Here is an 8167-nt window from a genome sequence, read left to right on the forward strand (position 1 = left end):
CCCCAGCCAAGCATAGACAATACAACTTTTCAGCTTCAGGCATACACTCAGGTTTTTTATTAACTAATTGTTATAACTAATTGTGTCCCCACTCATAAACATCAGTTTATTGAATAATAATTATTCAGCCCTCAGTGCACAATCCTAAAAAGTTTTTTATTTGGTGAGTGGTTATATTGACACATGCAATGTACTGTAACAGCAGACCCAGCTCAGCGTGATGCAAATGCAATATTTTAGTCATAAAAAAAGGATTTCGTGTACGTACCTCGGGCAGAAGTTGTACGCGAAGCCAGGTTTTTTTTGGCAACAGTTGCTTGATTCTGTAGCTCAGCAACAAAAGAGTTCAGACTCGCACAAGAGGAATGAACTGAAATGATGTGCACTCTGTGCTCTCCACTTTGGAAATGATCCGTGTGGGCACTGAGCATGCTCGCTGCATATCTCAGCCCCAATAACACCCAAAATGTAATAGTCAGCCTAAAGTCATTATCAGTTTATTTCTCTGCCAAAATATATGTACAGCAGCCTCCAGCAGTTGAAATTGGAGGATTACTCTTTAGTCCTTACACGTTAGAGAATGCACAGCGTTTACATCACCGCAAGCCTTTGAAATCAATATGTCAATAAACGTACATCTTTCTATTCCATTACCCTCCCTGCTGGTTGCATACCACAGAGGATCACACACTCAGATTGTTCCTCCAATGTTTGAAATTCTAGGTGTCATTGCCAGGGTGCGTTTGGGGATCACAGGTTTCTTTTTTATTCAGAAGCTCTTCTGCAGAATAAATCAAAGTGGCACAGAACAGAGAGGATGTCTTATTTTTTCATTTAAATTGTGGGGCACATTACCCTTTGAGACACATTTCCACATAAGTCGATGCTGGGGAGTAAAACTACAACCAACTCGCTGTCATTTATCAGTCGCTCCCACTGCAGAAACGTCTGGACTTTGGAAATCATTAGTTATCTCCTCGGGCAAATAATACCCAGCATGTTTTATTCATACCGGCGGCTGAACTCTGGCCTGGCTCAAACTGTCTCGGGGTCAAGATGGAGCATGTTAACTATTTAACGCACATTACAACAAGACACGAGGCTGTCAGGCTGAAAGCCCAAGACAGCACAATGCCCCGCTTCTCAGTCTGCTGCAAAAAGCTGCTGACAGGGTTGAAACTCTACGCTTCCCCTCTCTTCGTCAGATAAGGATCCATACCTCCTTTAGTCCCCACTGAGCTCCCCCGTGTGCCGCAGACTGACATGCAGAGCTTCCTACTGCTGGACTGGCGAGGGGAGTTAGGACACACAGTGTATTATCAGTGGTTCTATTGCCTTTCCTCTTCTCTCTCCAGTGTTACCTCTGAGGCTAAGGAGCATTGACTCTCTACACCTGGATCCCCTGTCCGCTGTCACTCTTCCTCTACGATCATTCATCAGCCGCATTCATCCCCTACAAGCAACACTAGCTCCCCCTGGCGGCATGGAGGGTCTCCTACTACTCTCTCCCCAGCCTCTTCCGTAACTTCCACTCCACGACCCATGAACATTCCCGTGAGAATCACAGACTTGCACTCGCACCCTAGTTATGGTCGGTTTCGAGGTGCTGCACGAGTGATCCGTCCTATTGAACATACCCCCAAAGCTTCCTGTGCTGATGACGACACAGTGTCTTCCCCCATCAAAATGTGTCTGATTAATGCACGCTCTGTAACAAACAAGGCTCACATTTTAAATGACTTGTTCACAAGTCATAATTTGGCTTTTTTATTTCTGACCGAGACCTGGCAACGGAATATGGAATGCATCCATGTGACTGTGAGGCGCTGCCGTTCCTCTCTTTTCACTCCCGAACATGTGACTGTTCCTCGGACATGTAAATGATCGGCTATCCTCGATGTCTCCGCCTTTTAAGCACATTCACATTGATTTAATGAACCGTGAGCAAGCGTTATAGTGTGGGAATTTGAATAAAAGAAGTATGAAGACATATTTTTATTTTAGGGAAGCAAGAAATGAAGGAGCCCCAATGAGAAAGTGAAGTATCTCTAAAGAACAAAAGCAAAGCTGATCACAGGTGTGTGACGGCCTGCTTCCACCTTACTTTAGTATTTTCTCCCTCTGAGGACAATCACACAATCTACTCCTTCAGTGGGCCAGCTGAATATCTCTTCAATATTAAGTAAAGACATAGAGATTATGAAATAAATAGGCTAATCTCTTCAAATGTCAAAAGTGTGACATATTCCCACAGATTCAACATCATTGTCACTGCACACGAAACGTATTGAGCTCCTCCACCATTTATTCTAACAGATCATAAGACCAACAAGATCATCAACGAGAGGAGACTTTTATATTAAACTTTGCTCGAGGGAACTACTTTTTCATTTACAGCAAAAAACAGTAGAATTCTATCCCTACAGATGTATTGTAGGATATAATTCCACGTAGAAGTCCTCGTCAGTTTGAATGTTAAAGAAGGGGCATGTTGTCTCAACAAGTATCTCTCCCTGTCCTTACAATGCTAACCACTGCCACAACATAATACAAGAAAAGTTTGAATTTCATTATGAAATTAATATTAAATAATAAGGTTTAAAATAGGTTGAGTTTGAATAAGCTCAAATCTATTACTTTCCTTCTACATGTTATTTAGTATTTCATGCTGCATGTATTTACTCCATATGTAAAGCTATTACTCAGATCACTCAACTGAACGGTGCTGGATGAACCGTAACATCCAGACATAGATGTACGTTGTGCTGCTGAACTGGTAACCTCCAGCCAACCTTCAGTGACGGACTCTTAATAACGCTTTCATGAGGACGAGCGATGTTATCCAGAAAAAGCATTCAAGAAGTCGCAGTTGTTTCCCTCAAAAGTGTAGATTCCTGCTCCAGTGATGGAACTCTGGATTTGTGAAATCCCTTTATAGCAGAGATGTTGCTGCTGTGGCATTGCTGTATTATTACAGCTTACTCCTGTAAGCCACATTCTCCACAGAGGTTAACGACGAGCTTTGAGCCAGGATGAATAGCTACGTCATGTCCTCCATTCATGCACATATCGGGTTTATGAGCACAGAACATTTAATCCTATGGAGCGTTTTGATTTCTGTTTGTATTTAAACATCCTGGTGTATTCCATGCCTGTATTATATATATTCACATAATATACCTTATTTTTGTGACTAAGTTATGTTTTATAGATGATAAATGTGTCACAGGATGAGTTTTTTTCCTGTTAATATTTCAGAGGTCAAATTATTGCTCATCTATTAGTCATAAGTCACGGAGCACACAACATCTTGGAGCGAGTTGTCCCAAAATGATGCTCGAATCAAAAGGAATGGTTAATACAGCTGTTGTTGCATCATCTCCAGAGCCTCACTATTCCTTGTGAGGCTAATTATTTGTAATTAGGCCATTTTTTTTGAAGGCGTAAACAAAGAAAATGTATGAATTCAGCAAACTGCTTCTGTGCTCCAGGTCTTTTAATCATGCAAAGCTGGCCATGTTGGATTCAGCCTGGGAGAGTTATTGATTCAACGGAGGCTTCAATCACTTTCAGATACTTTATGGCTGAAGCGAGGAGTATTGAGTGCTCATGCAAACTGAAGACGCAACAAATTAGCACTTCCAAAATCATTTTTGAAAAACCATTATTTTATTTTATGCTTTTTTCTGAGATAGCAGAGTAAACATGGAGGTGAAGATGTTTTTAAAACCATGTGACACGTCTTATTTAACCTCATAATACAGGGCAGCATAATAGCTCGGGTCTGACAGCTTAATCAACATCTAATCAGCAAAAGAATGTTGCATCAGTGTAAAAGTGAACCTGTTGGCTTTTATTTGAATGAGTTGGATGAGATCAGAGTCCTTCTGGGAAACTTCTTTACTGTTGTACTGTAGAATAACAGCTTGTCCTCACGTTTAAAAGACGTGACGTGCTTTTGAACTAATGAAGCTCGACTGGAACAGGAGGCACCGTGAAACTCACAGTTTTGCTGAATCATCTGTTTGGTATTTTCATTACTGCATCAAATCTGAAGAGAAACGTCTGTGAAAACATATCTGTTTCCAGAGTACACTCGTGGAACCAGAGCACGTGAGGAGCTTGTGAGTGTGTCGTGCTGTATCGAACGGGTTCTCTGAGTGAGGTGCTCATGGGTTCACATCTTGAGTCAGGCTGACTGGTCACAATATGTTGGTGTGCACGAGGAGACTCGTTTGGTTGGTCACACGATTACACTGAGCAGTGCAGTTTTCCATGACAAGGTCTAATTATTCACAATTATATGATCAATAAACTCTATATCATATCACAGCTGTTAAATGTTGTTTTATTAATTTCTCAATTTCCAGACAAAATATTTGTTCAGCTGGTTTGGTGATCATCAGTGATGAATGAAAATGATAATATTAATAACCCAATTCATTTATTGATACGGGTCATGATTTGGGTTTTCATCCACTCTGTCTTGTCATCCTTGTTCTAACTCCCTCGAGCCAATAGAATCAGCTCACCTGCTCTTCCCCACTCACCTGCTTCTCATTCGCTCATCAGCCCCCACTGTTCATTTCTTCTCTTTGTGCCCTAGTCTTACAGGGTTCTAATGGCTTGTTTTTTAATCCTGATTCTGTTACTTGACTCAGTCCGTTTCATTTCAATTCAGCTTCTCTCCAGGAACGCAATGAATAAATAAAATCCTATGTCGGGAAGAGGGAGTTCCTTTACTGGAAAATAAGTTGCCTGCCTCATGTACTGCATGGTTTCTATAAGTTGTACGTGTGTAATGGTAAAAACGAAAGAAAAAAAATCGTGAATACACACAATATTCTTTTTTTTTTTTTTTTCTGCATTTCAAGATTTTGTTCATGCTTAAACTGGAAATAAATGTATGGACTGACTTTGGCTGATTTTGCCTGAACAACAGGATACACTTCTACTAAACTGCTCTTCTGTGTATTCTACAAGGAGGATAAGATACTGAGATTTTGTGGTGGAATACATATTTTCAACCAGATTACGGTCACAGTTTTAAAGACATGATTTTCACTGGGAATTGAAACAAAACTACTTGGATAGGTTCAGTAAAAACATCACGGTTTGGCTTATTATTTAAGTTACGACGGAAATCTAAGCAATCTTTGATTTGGTTTCCAATGGGACACGACCAGCGGCCTCCTGGATGTAAGTCCTGCATTAGTCTGATCCACATCTTCTGTATGTAGACTCAAAAAAACGATTCAATCCCTTCTTAAAGGTGACACATTTAAATAGTGTTTGATTAATTTAAATATATCAAGTTAAAAAATGAACACATTTATATTTAATGGGTCTAACATAAAATGCATGAATACTTTCATTTATTCGATTTATTTAGGTTAGATGGTGTGTAGCAACTCAAAATAAATGTGTTTAGTTGGGGGACTACCCTTTGCGCATATGCCAGATCACGTGCTCTCAGTCGTCTTTCCCCCCCTTAACGACTGCAGCAAGATTCAAACCGACCGTCCATTCTTTGGTAAGTAACTTTATATATTTTGTTGTAGTAGTTTAGACTCTACCTCGCTGTCAATGAAGGCTTCCATTCTGTAACTAGAAAAAGTATTTCCTGCTTAAAATGCGTTGGAATGCTGAAAACTGAAATTAATAGCAAAAACATTGCTGAAAATAGATTTCCAATTCAAAAACAAATTGCAAAAAGCTTAATAATTCAAAAAGTTTAAAGATTACAAATATGAAGTCATATCACACCTCTCCTGAAAGAGCTGAACATTTTGATATTTGAACAGTTTCTGTGGCTTAAAAAAATAGTATCAGTAGTCATAGTAATAGCTGTAGTAGTGGTCATAGTATTTAATATCACACTAGTAGTAGTAGTAGTAATAGTAATGGCAGTAGAAGATGTAGCAGTAGTAGTAGTACTAGTAGCAGTCATACTAATAGCTGTAGTATTACTACTTTTAGTAGCATGAATAGCAGTAGTAGTAGCAGTTGTCGTATAAGTAACAGTAGTAGTGGTAGTAATAATATTGATGGTAGCAGTAATAGCAGTAGCAGTAATAGTAGCAACAGCAAAAGTTATAGTCGAAGTAGTAGTAGCAGTAGTAGTAATACTATATTAGCAGCAGCAGTAGTAGTTAGAGCATTCATTTTTTCAACAAAAAAGCCTAATTTTGAGCTTGTTTAAATACAGTTAATCCATGGGGCTTTTATTTTGAAATGATTGTTTTATTATTATAAATTCATTTATTGTCATTTATTGTCATTATTGTTGGAATGCTTAACAGCATTCCAACAATAATGACCACAATGTGTGGAACAGACGTGATAACTTAGCCACACGACTGTTCCGTTTTTAATAAGATCGAAGGCACACAGGCTGGCTGGCAGGCTAGCTAGCAAGCTAGGTAGCCAACGTGGTTAGCATTATAGAGCAGACCAGAGATCAGGGTACTGTCATTAATACGGCTTGGACGCAGCGCCGAAGGCTTCCTTATGAACTGTCTGTATGCACTAAAAAACAGTAGGAGAGCAGTTAAACGAGCAGACTACGGTCTCCCCCTCTCTAGCGCCATAATGTCGGCAGGCAGAGCAGGCCACAGAAGGCCACTCTCGCTAGTAGTGGGCGTTCAGTTCTAGTGGGTTTAGCCACATTTTCTTCACTGAAAAATATTTAATATGAATAAATCATGAGCTCATAAAACCGCTTAATTCCTCTCACTCGCGCGGGCACCTGATGCATGAACACACGGAAGTCAGCTGTGTTTTATCGCAGCAGCCATAGAAATAGTCGAGCGTAGAACGGACATTCCCATTCAAACCGATGTAACGGGATCAGAGCAGCGGCAGTTTGTACGTGTACCGTCGTCATTGTGAAGAACTGATCGATGTAGCGGGCTAACTTTTCTGTTATACTACGGTCAATGCGCAGTGTTGAGCACTATTTTCTTTTGAACTCGTAAAACGACCAAGACAAACATCGATGTCCGTTCTACTCATTGTATTTCTATGACCTTATGCTGTGTGAACGCAGGCAGGAGTGCGAATGAGTTTTCAAGGCAAACAGTTTGATATTTTATTAAAATTACTGTCTTAATCTTATTTAACACGCTTGCATGATTTGATTTCTGTTGTATATAGCTTTAGTGTTGCTGTAAAAGGGGAATTGCTAGTCTATTCTAAATGGTAACATTATATCTGTGAGCGCTCCAAAGCACTTTTGACTTGACTTTGTTTTACTTTGTGAACTTTGGATTATTCCAGCCTTTCCCTCCACTAATATATTTATCTCATCTTTTGCAGTTTGATCAGCATTACCAAGCTTCTTGAGGCAACCTCCTAATGATAGTACGTAATAGGTTATATGCTCGATGCAAGCTGATCTCTCTCATTGTTATTTGTTCAGTTTGATATGTACTAATTATCTTTATTCTCTTTAGGACTCTGCATGTGGCAGTGTAAAGAATGCAGTTTGGAACTAGCTAGCAGGTATTTCTTGTTGCATGGGCATTGTAGGGGCAGTTATCGCTATACATGTCCATACATTGCCCATGTACATTTAATACATGGAGTAAGCTTCTAAATCACACATGCTGAACTGCACATTCAACCAGAGATTGTGGAGCAGAGGCCCCTTCCCTGTTCCAGCAAAGTTAAGTAAGTAAATGTGTGTTTCTATGTGTTTATCATTTTGATGATTAATGGCTTCACAATCGCAATTTGAATTTAATAATCCCACATAATGTGATAGTAATTATAATAAACAAGTAACAAACAGCTGTATTTTGTTTGTTATTCAGGTCAATGCAGAGTTCCTGCTGATCACCACCAAGCCATTTCAATCAAAGTTCATGTCACAGCTGGACCTCTTCTCAGACTCCCTGATACAGGGCTTAAAGAGCAAAGGAGGTGTGAAGGAGAAAAGGTCAAGGATGTCCTGACCATCAATGATTTGGTTAGTACATATGTATACAATATTATTTTCACTGTATTGGGGTGGTTATTGTAATATTTTCTTGTCCATATCTGCATTTTTAAAAACATTTGATGAATAGTAAATGGCCTGCTTTTATCCATAACTTTTAGTGTGATGACATCAACACCAAAAGGGAGTGCATCTGAGAAGCCTGTCATCTACCTCAATGAAGATCCA

The 8167-nt window shown here is 39.6% G+C and overlaps 1 long non-coding RNA gene across 2 annotated transcripts; it reads left to right on the plus strand.

Moving 5' to 3' along the window:
- Positions 1-5497: 5497 nt before the first annotated feature.
- On the plus strand, positions 5498-7945 carry LOC306793248. Of its 2 annotated transcripts, XR_013772870.1 has the most exons (4): positions 5498-5533; positions 7318-7362; positions 7455-7671; positions 7815-7945. It is a non-coding gene; the product is annotated as an uncharacterized lncRNA (long non-coding RNA). The 2 variants fall into 2 exon arrangements; XR_013772871.1 differs by lacking the exon at positions 7318-7362 and having other exon boundaries at positions 5499-5533.
- Positions 7946-8167: the final 222 nt, after the last annotated feature.

This window comes from Melanostigma gelatinosum (genome assembly GCF_949748355.1).
Source record: "Melanostigma gelatinosum genome assembly, chromosome: 19".
NCBI classification, from domain to species: Eukaryota; Metazoa; Chordata; class Actinopteri; order Perciformes; family Zoarcidae; genus Melanostigma; species Melanostigma gelatinosum.